Source organism: Camelus dromedarius, chromosome 6, assembly GCF_036321535.1.
Source record: "Camelus dromedarius isolate mCamDro1 chromosome 6, mCamDro1.pat, whole genome shotgun sequence".
NCBI lineage: Eukaryota > Metazoa > Chordata > Mammalia > Artiodactyla > Camelidae > Camelus > Camelus dromedarius.
Window position 1 is genome coordinate 13679847 of NC_087441.1, and position 11758 is coordinate 13691604.

Here is an 11758-nt window from a genome sequence, read left to right on the forward strand (position 1 = left end):
CAGAAATGTAACTATTGATGTGGAAAGATGTTATCATTTGCTTGTATAAAAATACATTATGTTATGATCTCATTAAAAAATACATAAGTACATGTACTATGTGTGTATACATAGAAAAGTCTGGAGGGGAGTGTCAACAGTGATTTTCCTTGAGAGAGTGGGTGTTTTAGATTCTTTTTCCTATCTTGTCTGTGGTTAATATGTAATTTATAATAATAGTGAAAAGCTTTTGTAATAATAACAACAATAATAATAATAAACAATGAAAGACATTCCATCTGGAGGGAAGAAAGAAGCCTGAAACTTGCCATCAGCTACATGGTGGGGGGATATTTAGGGAGTTGGGCCTGGGAAGGGATTGATTCAGCGCCAGGAGAGCCCTCACTCCTGGGAGGTCAGAAATTGATGTGGGCAGTTAGAGCATCAGGAGTAAAGCAAGAAGCAGGAGACAGTAGACAACTCAGGATGTCTCAAAACCTCCTGCGTGTTCACGCCGCTGCAAATCTCCAAGAGATGGATGGGGTTATAATTTCCCTCCCACTTTATTTGATCACTGAGCTGGGAACATATGCTAGTTCCCCTGCTCTGAGAAACACAGTTGGGGAAATTTTGGAATACCATCTGACAAATACCAGATCCATTAGGTGAGGAGCAAAACTACCCAGGTAAGAAACGGGGAAGAACGTTTTCAGTTCACAGAATGCCGAGAAAGGCAGGCCGTGCGCCTGTCAGATCCATCAACTGAACACAAGCAACTGTGTCTGAAGACAATACTGAAAGTCTGGTGAGTAAGACTGAGGAGCCGGGAGTGGACGGGATGCCGTGGCTCTTTGGGTTCTGTACTTGAGAAGGAATGTGGGCATTTTAGAGAAGGTCCTGAAGATGGTGGCAATCCACAGTTAGAAGAGGTGATTACACGATCACAGTGGGAGAGCCAAAAGGAGTGAAGGCATCGACAGGCTTTAGTGGGACATGATCTGAGTCCAAGCCGCAGTGTGCAGAAAAGAAGCCTGCCAGCAACGGACTTCCTGGTGCTGGCTGCTGGGGAGAAAGCCAGCCCTTTCCTGAAAAGGGACACCACATTCAGCTCTGCCTGGAGGCAGTGTAGTTCCTAGACTGATGTCTCCCTGCCGGGCCAACTCACCTGGCTTCTCTTTCCTGCCCACGTTGACCACACACCTGTCCCTCATTTTGCTATGTTTTGGGCAAACTGAAGATCTGTGCAGCCCCGCATCGAGCAACTCTATCAGGGCCATTTTTCCAGCGGCATTTGCTCACTTCCGGTCTCTGTGTCACATTTTGGTAATTCTCACAGGATTTCTGTTTTTATCGTGATTATTCTATGTGTTATGGTGACGTGCGATCAGCAATCCTTGATGTAACTATTATGACTCGCTGAAGGCTCAGAAAATGGTTAGCATTTTTTAGCAATAAAGTATTTTTTAATGAAGGCATGCACATTGTTTTTTTAGACCTAATGCTATGGCACACTTAATAAAATGACGGTATCATGTCAAAATAAATTTCATCTGCACTGGGAAGTCAAAAGATGCACGTGTCTGTTTTTATTGTGATATCTGCTTCATTACAGTGGTCTGGAACCAAAACTGCAATCTCTCCAAGGTCTGCCTGTACCTCTAAGTTTGGTTTTTCTTTTTTTCTTTTTCTAAATTCTTTTCTTCTCCCTAAGAAATGAGCCTTTAGGAAACTTGAGGCCTGGGCTCTATTTGCTACAGAGTCTCAGGCCGTGGGGGCAGAGGGCGGGCGGGGCTGGGTGTCCACCCCTGGCCTGGGCAGGATGCAGGAGGCCCGGGACCGACCGGAATGCGAGGGGACATCCTGCACTGGGGGGACGCTCCTGGATTTTCACTTCCTGCCCCCCACCCCTCCAAGCCCTGGGGAGGCCTGGCTGTTTTCACCTTCCTTCTTCCTGTTGTCCCTCCTTTGCTCAGTGCAAGGCATCCAGCGTGAGGGCAGCAGAGTTGCCTCTGTGCAGGTGGTGTTCAGCTCTGCGTGGCTCTTAGTTTACATGCTCTCCCAGCTGGCCCGGGGCTGAGGTCACTTCTGCCCGGATACGCAGCACAGCCCCCACCCCAAGCAGACGTGCTGATCTCCCTGCCTGCCCTCCCTCCATCTCACTCAAGGCGTCTATGGTATCCACACTTCACCTGCAGGAAAGCTACCTGGGCAGCTTGTTTTCCCTGAAGTTTCCTGGTTCCTCACCCAGAGACTCTGATTGACAGGGTCTAGGCTACAGTGAATCTGCATTCTTTAAAAAAAAGAAATACAAAACCAGACCAAACCAAACCAGATCCAAAGGATTTATGATGCAGACCCACTGACAGCAGGTTGTCAGCTACACGAGGGCACAGCTGGACTCTTGGTCCTCTGCCTCTCACTGCAGGTCTAGTTGAAATACTATTTATTATTTTAAGGTTTTTCAAGTATGTCCTCTTCATTTCCAATGCAACTGGATGGATAAAGGCCAAATCCTTAGTCCATATTGTGTAACGAGGATGACTGTATAATTGATTGTCCAAGTTGGGATACTTGAGTGAGTGATGGGGACACTATTAATAATTAAGCCAAGAAATACTCGAGACCCGGCCAAGCTGGCTTATGCAATTGCTCTCTGTGATCTGGGCCCTCCTTGCCTCTCGGGCCTCCTCTGAATTCTCTCCTTCTGGGACCCCAGCCTCCCTATTAGAGATGCCAGGCTCCCTGCACTACTCAAAATTCCTTAACGTGTCTCATTTGCTCTCTCTTACCTCTAGGGCCTTGATCATTCTGCTCTCTATGCCATCTTCATACAGCTAAGTTCCCTCCTCCAGGCCTCAGCTTAGATGTTACCTCCTCGTGAAGTCTCCCCTGACCACCATCCTGCCCCTCAAGATTGGGTGCAGGTGTCCCACCACCAGCTCTCGCAGTGCAATATTTAACTTACTCACGGTGGCCGTGTTTTCCATAATTGTCTGCACTGGTCTCTCTTTCCTCCCAGGAAGCTGGAAGCTCCTTTAGGACTAGATTTTACTCTTTACTACATTTGGGGCCTAACTTGTTTAGTAGGAGGCCAAGACAATCACCCAGTGGGTCTCAGAAAACGACGGTCACGGTAGCATTTATTCCTCCCCCAGATTCGTTCGACACTGAGTGAGCATTCGCCACCATGTATCCTGCTAAATGCTGGACACACAGATGAGGCAGGTCCCTGTCCTCACCCAGCTCCCTCTCCAGGCCAGAGTCATCTTCTCAAACACGTTCGCATTTTAAAGGAGGTCTCTCTGGGTAGCCGCTGCCTTGATTGGAATGTCTCCAACTTTCATTTCCAGATTAAAGGGAAAAACTGAGTGACCTGAGACACCTTTCAAGTCTTAAACATTTTTTGCATGTTGTCTAAACAAGACGGCCACCGCAACAAAAAAGGCGAGACGTGGACGACAGCAATAGATAACCCCAGCTGAACACAGTGCCTCTGCTGCCTGAGGGGGGTCAAGGCTGGGCCCGCAACTTCCTGACAAGTTACTTACTTCAGTGCTTCAGTTTCCACATCAGTAAAATGAGGATGGGAAATTGTGCCAGCACATAGTAAGTGCTCAACAAATAGCACGGCCAATAGATGGTGTGGTCTGAGGGCTGCATCTCTAACCCAGATGCGCATGACAGGATCACAAACACATGAAAGGGACCAGCAAACCTATCAGGAAACTGCAGCAGAGCGTGCAGGCCACTCCCCATCTCTGTTTGGCTGTTGTAGAGAAACATCTGGAGGGTTAGGGCCAGCTGGAAACAGCTTTAGGCTTGGACAATAGCCGCTCTCAAGTTTTGTCCCAACCGGAGCAATATTGGGCACGGCACTTGGGACATAATAAATACAAATACAGCAGGAGAGGCTGGGCATCTTGTGGGGAGCAAGGCAAGGAACACAGAGGACCTTCTTCGTCTGAGACTTTCAAAGATGAAAGGAAACTCGATTCAAAAATTCCTTTGGGGGTCTTTGATGTCACCGACCAATGACTGTCAATCAAGAGTGGCTGGTTGATTGGTAGTGCTTTGTGCACGTTTCTTTCATGCCCAGAGCAAGAATAGCTTTGACAGTCGAAGCTCCACTTAGTGGATGTTAAAGAATAAAGAATGTTGCTGTTTGCGTTGAGTTTGCCCAAATGCCCCCGTTTATGTCGACTGGGTTTAATTCAACCTCTCTCTCCTATAGGGGAGGAACTTTCCAGCTGGGGAGCTGGGTGGGAGCTGGTGGTCAAAAGCAGACAACAGATCCTGAGCATCTGCAGGGTGTATTCCTGACTTTTAAACCCCGTATGACGCTGGAGCTTCTCTTACCCCAGGCTCCTCCCTGACCCTCCTCCCCGTGAGCAGAACGGCCAGTTTTGAAGGGAGTCTGATGCATCTGCCCTCCAGGGGGTCTGAGTGCTGTCTCTGCGAGGCCCTGTGCTGAGCACTGGGGGTACAGGGGGTACACCTGAACAAGGCAGGGGCTCTCCCAGCCTTCTTGTTCCTCCTCTTCTTAGTCAGAGAGGGATGAGGATTTAAATAACAACCACACAGGTACTGCAGAACCGGGCCTCTGCTTCTCTTGGAAGCATCCCGGCCTGAGAGATGGCTGGTGGGGCCAACACCCGGGAGAGGAGCTGCCTGAGGAAGAGGCTGGTGAGAAGTTCATGGGGATGCTACCGCCTGGCTTGGAGGTTAAGGAACCCGGAGGGGTGTGAGTGTGTGTGTGTGTGTGTGTGTGTGTGTGTGTGTGTGTGTGTCTGGGGCTGACACATCTCATTATTCACCATTCAGCCTGGATGTTACTTCACTTGGAAGACTTTTCTGCCCATCCTGGTCTGGGCTGGCTGACTGCCTGCTGCCCTCTCGGTCCCCTGTGCTCACCCTGTTGCAGTCCTGAGCACACGGTCTCTAATTGCCAGCTTCCTGTCCGTCCACGGGTGTCCTGACATCCAGGAGGGAGGATAAATAGTGCCTGGCATGTTCACCACTGTATCCTCAGCTTAACACAGGCCTGGCATATGACAGTCACTCATTAAGTATCAGTTCTGTGAAAAGAAGGAAAGGAGAAGAAATAGAAGGAAGCAAGAACAAAAGATAAGGCATGAAACTGGGACTCCATTTTTTCTCTTTACCTATGATCATGAAGCTACGATTAAACAATTCAAGACCACAGGCTGGTCTGGAAGAACTAGGCTCTTATTTCACTTTCCCTGTCAATCTTCTGATTAACTTTGGGCAACTTAGCATAATTTCTGGGGCTTCATTTTTTCCAGCTTTCAAACAAGGATAATACTAGGAATTGTTAAATGTGTGTTGAGGTTCAAATGAAATGCCTATAAATAGCTATAAAATTCAGTATATAAATTTCAAAAGCCATTTTTGCATGTAAGTATGGAATTAAGGGAACTTGATTAAAAACTTCGTAAGTCAAGTTGGAGCTCAGGGGTAGAAGTTCCACCTGCCACGTAAAAGGTCTGGCCCAGTGGACTTTTTTCTTGCCTCTAGCATTTTCTGCCTGAGTCCCACTTACAAGCCTGGTCTCTGTGATCCCCAAGGCAGTAAGAGTCCAGGCTGCTTTATGGGAAGTGGGTGCAGTGAAGAGGAGGCGCCATGTTTCACTTGACTTGATGTCTCAGCCAGAGATGTGGGACATCACACCCTGGACAAGCCTGAACTCCTCCCTTGCAAGCACTTTTAGCATCATATTATGGGAACAATTTCATAAGAAGAGAAACAGATGACAGGGTATCAACAGCGTGTACAAGTCTGGAACTAGAAGACATTTTATCTGCTCTTCAACCTACTATAATCTGGTTTCTGCCCCCATCACTCAACAGAAACTGCTCTCACTGAAGTCAGCTCTTCTACGTCCCTCAATATCTTTGGTTTCCAGAGCACCACTCTCTCCTGTTTCTCCTCCCGCCTCCCTGACCACCCTTCCTCAGGTCTCTGGGTGGGCTCCACATCCTCCTTCCTCCCCTTACATGAAGGAGTTTCCCATGGTTCTGTGTTTACACTTGTCTTCACTCCATGCACTCTTCTTTGTAGGTCTTTCTCTATGTGTAACAGTTGCCACCTTTACCATGTGGAAGAGTGTCACCCCCAGATTCATTCCTTCCTACAACCTCAGAAAGTAACCTTATTTGGAAATAGGGTGGTGGTTGCTATAATTAGTGAAGACGATGTCATACTGGAGTAGTGTGGTTCCTTATAAGAAGGAGAAAAGAGAGAAAGATAGACCGGGAGAACAGCACGTGACAGTGAAGGCAGAGACTGGAGGCATGTGGCTTCAAGCCAAGGACCACTGAGGATGGATGACAACATGACAAGCTGGAGGGGGTTCCTTCCCTAGAGCATTCAGAGAGTGCATGACCTTCCACACCTTGGTTTCAGACTCAGTTTCTGGAAGTCAGTGTGTCAATGGGCCAGCCTCCCTCTGAAGGTTTTAGGGGAGGATCCTTCTTTGTCCCTTCCCAGCTCTGGTGGTTGCTGGTGATCCTTGGCTTTCCTTGGCTGCACATGTGTTACTCCAATCTGGTCTTTGCCTCTGTTGTCGCATGGTGTTCTCCTTGTGTGTCTGTGTCCAAACTTTCCTCTTCTTTTAAGGACACCAGTCATGCTGGATTAGAGACCACTCTAATCAGCATGGCCTCATCTGAACTTGATTACATCTGCAAGGCCCCTATTTCCAAATAAGGTCGTATACATATGTTCCAGGTAAATGTGAATTTTGGGGGGAACTATTTGAATAGTGACTTTTGACTGAAGATCCTTTTGTATCTTTTGAATTTTGCATATTAAACGTATTAGTAGCCACTCATTAGGCATCCATGCCTATTCGATGAGTATGTTTTGATTCTATTTAATTGGGGAAAATTCAAAATCCCTAAAGCAAAGCAGAGTATCAAAAACCAGGTATTTGGCCCAGCACTGCTGCTCCCCCATCCCTCTCCCTTGAGCCATGATTGCAATAATTCCTGAGGCTGTAAACCCCCTAAGGGCAGGGCCAACTCTGTTTTCTTACCAGTGCAGTTGCAATGTCTGGCTCTTGGTACATGTTTGTTAAAGAATGGATATATGTATGATGAAAAAGAATCTGAAAAGAAAAAAAAAATACATGTGTGTGTGTGTATATATATGTATGTATAACTGAATCATTTTGCTGTACATCTGAAACTAACATTGTAAATCAACTACACTTCAATTTAAAAAAAATCAGTTAAAAAAAAAAGAGAATGGCTATATGGATGAAAAGAGATGAATATTTCCTTTAGATGTGAACGGCTTTTTGGAAATCATTTTGAGCACTGGCATATTTAGGCAAGAAGAATGATAAATGGAAAGATGTCTTATGTATTTATATGATTTTAACATCCATAAGGTCTTTTTGCATATGATTTAATCTGACACTCACCCACTCTTGAGAGAAAAGCTGAGTCCAAAAGAAATTAGGTTTCTTGCTCAAGTTCATGGGGCCAGTAGTTAGCAGGTTTGACCCATGAACTTGAACCCAAATCTCCTTGCTGCTGTTGGGCTTTAAGTCTCTCTGCTTTTAGCAAACAGGTTTTGGTGAAGCACAGTCCTTCTACTCCACTCGTCCCAGTCTGTCATAAAAGATGTTTCAGTGGAGAAGGCTATTTTTCTCTTTGGAAAAGACAAAAATATACATTTGAAAATAAGAAAAGTAGAATTCCAATTTGATATGAGAAAAGCCAAATGAAGGGTTTTTTTTTTCCCCAAGCTAAAAGCTAACCTTGGAAACCTAAATATTAAACATTTAACATTTAAATCATTTGCTTAAAAAAAGTGGCCCTGAGATGCTCAGAGCAGATTATTCTTAATTATTACTCTGAGTAACATTGTAAACATTTCTATTTTCCTTTTTCCTACTTATGACACACTGTCATCATTGGTAAGATTTTCTATGAAACTCCAAATACAAATAAATATTTTCATCTGGATGGCTATATCAAGGGTTGGCACACTACGGACTGTGGTCTGTTTCTGTATAGGCTGAGGGCTCAGAATGGTTATTACATTTATAAATGTTGTAATAAGAACAAAGAATACACGGCAGAGTATGTGGCTTGCAAAGGCTACATTTACAGAAAAAGTTTGCTGAGCGCTGGTCTATATTGATATTTTTACATTGTTGTTCTGGAACAAATAGATTGCCAGATATTTCTCCAGCAAAGATGGCTGTATTCGAGATGAGCAGAAAATTGCAGTTTGGGGGTCTGCAGCCATGGTGAGCCACGGGCGAGTCCCTGCAGGCAAGGGAAGGAGAAGGCTTTTCTAGAGAGGAAAAGGAAGTTGGGAAGGTGGTAGTTAAAAAGGAGCTCGTGGCTTTCCATTGGCTGAGTCCTTGCCGAGAAAGAAGAGGCATCGTTCTTCGTCCTGTTGGGCTGTGCTGTTGTAGCTGAACATGGGAGTGCCCCATTCTGGTTTCCAGACTCTATTTAATTGGCATTTATGTATTAACAACAAATTCTTGGGCCAGACATTATAGCATACATCTATATTTATCTATCCAATCTATTCTTCCCCTCATCTCACAAAAGGTTCTATTGAAGCAGAAGAACTCTCAAAGGTCTTATAAGCCTTCTGCAAAATAAACTCCCTCAGCGTACATAGTGTCCATGGCTTACAGGTTGATAGAGAAGATGCAGAATTGAACAGTCAGCTGCGTTCAGTGAAAGATAATGAGAAGTGATGAAAAGCATGGAGAATAAAACCCCACGCGGAGGAGCAAGCTCAGCTAAGAAAGGTGATTTACAACTTATACAGAACTTCATAGTTTCCAAGTGCATTTTAATTCCTTTTTATCAATTTTCCAATAACTCCTTGATGGTCTGTGTTCTGTTAACTATGGAAAAATCAATGAAAAAATAATGGTCTAAGGAGATGCTAAGCAGTGCTCTGTCAGTCTGTTTTCTGGTGCTATATTGATACAGATTTTAAATATTCCTGCTTCCTCTGAGAGGTGATCGAATTGAGCTCTGATATCTGTGGTCACTGTCAGGATGTCCTCCTCTGGGATTTGAGAGTGGCCTTTAAGCTCTCAGGACCTCTCAGTTAAAGTGGAGATGCGGAACGCTGGAAGAGAGAAGGGCAGGGCTGGGAGGGAGGGCAAGTAGAAAAGAGGATTTTTGTCCCGAATCTGAGCCATCTTTGTTTGCTTTCCCCAAGGTGCACACAAAGCATGTTTACTTAGGGTAGGGGTGGGGTGATGGAAGAAAGTGGAGGGGAAGAGAATGTGAGGAAACGTGGTGAAGCAGCCGGGGTTACAGGAATAAAAACACCAGAGGCATTTGAGTCCTGGACACCAGTATTCAGCATATATCCTAACTAAACAAATAAATTGTCCCCAGTTTACAAACACAATCCTCCCCAAGGACAACTGCGGGCCGTTTACTCTTCTGGCCCTTGGGAGGTTGGAGTGATGTGCGCAGCATGTCACTCAAATAAACAAGGACAATGTGTGGTTTGCCACTTCGGTGTCTCCCCTCCCCACCCCCTTAATTATTGGACTGTTGGCTGCCTGCAAACAAGTCTTTATTTGCCAGGAGGGAAAAAGAGGAAAAAGTTGAAGAGTGAGAATCAGATCAATGACTCGCCTCAAGCTGATTTTTTAACATGAGTAGCCCCATGTTTCTGAGAGAATTCCGGGGTACACAGAAGACGGCTCTGGGGAGTCTCTGTGTTAGTGTGCTGGGGCTACCTTTACAAATGATCACAAACTGAGCAACTTAAAGAGCAGACACGTGTGGTCTCACAGCTCTGGGGGCTAGAAGTCTGAGACTAGGGTGTTGGCAGGGCTGGATCCTTGTGAGGGCGGTGGGTGAAGGATCTCTTCCAGGCCCCTCTCCCTGGCTTGTAGATGGGCGCCTTTTCCCTGTGTCTCTCCATGTTGTCCTTCCTCTACGCACTCCTGTCTCCAAATTTCTCCTTTTTATAGGGACACGAGTCATATTGGATTAGTGCCCATCATGACCTCATTTTAACTTGATTACCTTTATAAATGTCCTATCTCCAAATAAGGTCACATCTTTGAGCTACTGGGGGTTAGTGCTTCAACATGTGAATATTGTGGGGACACAATTCTATTCATAACTTCTCCCACATCCCACTATGCACTCCATTTCTTTACTTTTCTAGCCTTCTGCCTATGTCCTCTTTTTCCTTCCAGCCCTGCCACCAGCTCTGCCTTTCTTCTTCTGTCCACAGGTATCACCACGCCACATGCACTGGGCTTTGACAATCCTTCTCAGCTTTTTTCTCCATTTCCATTATCACCACCATCCGGCTGATTTCCACTGAGTGTGGACAGCCCATTCCACACCCAAACCCATCACTTCTTTGACTTCCTCTATGCCAAGGTGATCCTCATCTTCATTTTCTCTAGCTCTGTCACTTGCTCCCTGGATGCAGTTTGGACCTTGGCAACCACATGAAGCTATGACACCTCTCTGAAATCTCCAAGGCCAATATCCCACTCTGACACCCCCCTCCAAGTTCCTTTCAGCTCCCTCACTCCCACATGCCCATCAAACCTGCCCTTTGAGCTGATAAACTCCTTTAGTCCCTTCCCTTCACTCATCTTCCCAGCTCCCTTCTAGCTGTTTCTTTTCCAGCATGCCACAGATCTATGCTGTCCAATATATTAGCCAGCTTCTAGGCTCATGTGATTATTCAAATTTAAATAAAGTTTAAAATTCAGTCCCTTAGTCATGCTAACCACATCTCAAGTGCACAATAGCCACATGTTGCTAATGGCCACTGTATTGAACAGTGCAAATTCAAGAACATTTCTATTACAGCAGAAGGATTATAAACAGCACCACTTTAGATCTTGAGTCCTCCTTTGAACTAATTTTTAAATTTTGGACAAATTTGCACAATTTGTTGAGTAAATGAATAAACCCTTAAATTTTTTTAAATCCCTTGTCCTTTTCCTGCCTCTCAGCCAACAGAGGCACAGCTGTGAATCAGTCCTCCCTCCCACCTGCTTTTTTCCTACACCTGACTGATCAGCACAGCTGGAAAATTTATTCATCTGGGTGTACAAGTATCACTTCATGCTTCTCATTGATAAAATGGGGACAATAACAGCACTCATAAGATTATTGGAAGGACGGCAAAGATGCCAGAAAAAAAAATGCTTTTATCTATCAACTTTGAGGGTCAAAGAACTATTCAAAACTTAGACCACTATTCGCCTGGACAGGCATCTCCCTTTGCTATTTTGTAGAAGTACAACACAGAGTCCCCCTGACCCACCCTAAAAGAGAGAGATAATCATATAGTTTTTAAGTTGAAATTTGTTAATATAATAAATTATGTTAATATTTAACTGTCCTTGCCTTCCTGGAATAAATTCTACTGGATCATGATGTATTATCTTTTAAAAACACTGCTGGATTTATTTTCCTAATATTTTATTTTGAATGTTTGCTTGTCTAGTCATGAGTAAGAGTGGACTAATGTTTATAATAGCAAAAAAAAAATGATAACAATCTTAACATCCATCAGTTGGGGAACAACAGAATAAATTATGGTGTAGTGCACTATGGAATGTTATTCAGCCTTTTAAAATTAATTAGAGTTCCATTTGCTAAACTGGAGATAGCCATGGTATATTCTTAAATGAATAAAGCAAGTTACAAAAAGCCTTTAAAAAGTTATTGGATGGATGGAATGAGATAATGCCAAAAAGTGATGAACAAAATGTTTGGCAAATAGTAGCAGC